At 33.8% G+C, this 1,500-nt stretch overlaps 1 non-coding gene across 1 annotated transcript; it reads left to right on the top strand.

Moving 5' to 3' along the window:
• The first annotated feature begins 239 nt into the window (after positions 1-239).
• On the top strand, positions 240-345 carry LOC149196713 (small nucleolar RNA snoR97). The gene has a single exon (XR_016255287.1). It is a non-coding gene; the product is annotated as a small nucleolar RNA snoR97 (small nucleolar RNA).
• Positions 346-1,500: the final 1,155 nt, after the last annotated feature.

Here is a 1,500-nt window from a genome sequence, read left to right as displayed (position 1 = left end):
CCCCAATCCATTGCCAAATTTCTTTAGTAATTTCGTGTAACAGAGGCATATCTTTAAGGTCTTCAATCCATTGGTGAATTTCTTCATTAATTTCATTTAAATTAACAGAGGCATAACTTTAAGGTCTGAAAGAGGAATGAATCTTTTTGAAGGAAAAACCCTAATCTCCCATGTTCTTTCTCCATATAAATATGTCACAGGCTTCGATGTTCACATCGAGTTTCAACTATCCACAATCTCCATTTCAATGAGAAGTGTGGTTGTATAACTCACAAATTTTGTGATGTCATCAGCTTCGTCTCTCGGATCCCTACGAGATTGGAGTTAAATAACATCACAAAATGCAAGTCTTCATCTTTTTTCATTTGTTTACTGATATTTCGTTTCAGTGGCTACTTCAACACTGTTGTATATGTTTATGACAAGTCCCTTTGACAGAAGATTGTGGCTTTACCCAAGCAAGATGTAGTTAAATTGTTGACCAGGGCTGGCATCTCTTGGACACTTACCACTAGGATATCATTATTAGATTAGAAACGTACACCAAGGATAGTACCACCTTGTGCCACATGTGTCTTAGAATAATAGAATAAACTATATAGTCTGAAATTCATATTTTTTTGACTTAATAGATTTAAACTTTAAATCTTATTTTTTAAGTCATATTTATCAACTCTACAATTCATATTACATAAACCATATAAATTTTAATTCTTGTATATTTCTCATGATTTATGTTTATGTTTTATAACAATGAATGGAGATATAGCTAAAGAGTGACCTAGATTTCAAACCAGACACTCCCAAATCTTCTACAGAAATATTGCAAATCAAAGCCTAGATGGCAGCACTTCATCCGATAGTACAAAACTTAGATGGAAGCATTTCATTTGATAATACAAAACTGAGATGGAAACATTTCATTTAATGACACAAACTTAGAAGGTAGCATTTCATTTAGTCAAGGCACATGCTTCTATATGGTTTATTGAATATATTTTCTTGGCATTTCTTCAAAATGTGAATCCTTTGGTGAGGCAAATCTAATCAGTGAAAATTGTTCAGAAGATAAGAATTAAATTGCAGTGAAAATTGTTCAGAAGAGAAGAATTAAATTGCATATAACGCTCAGGTTGAACTTGAAGATAACATCAGTAAATGACTTATCATCAGAATGCAGAGAGAGGTATTGGTACCTTCTTTACAACAAACATTGAACATTAGGGATGAGAATGTGCTTAGGTAACAAGTTGGGCAAGGACTCCAGACTCCAAAGTACCAAGTTCCATACTCACTAGCACTAAACAAACTGTCAAGTAAGTTGTTCAAATCTCCTGCTACATGTCTCAAGTCGCCCCACTTATTAACTCCTAGCTTGTTGAGTGCATTACATGGAGCCATGCTATTTGGACTGAAAATATTATGAAATTATAGAAATAAACCAGACAATGTGTTTTGGGTTGTAGTCTAGTGATTAAGATGGGCCATTGTCATGATCAG

The sequence above is a fragment of the Pinus tabuliformis genome, chromosome 2_2 (genome assembly GCF_031772625.1).
Source record: "Pinus tabuliformis cultivar Carrire ecotype Pingquan chromosome 2_2, CPIR1, whole genome shotgun sequence".
NCBI lineage: Eukaryota > Viridiplantae > Streptophyta > Pinopsida > Pinales > Pinaceae > Pinus > Pinus tabuliformis.
This window is presented reverse-complemented; position numbering and strand designations above follow the sequence as displayed.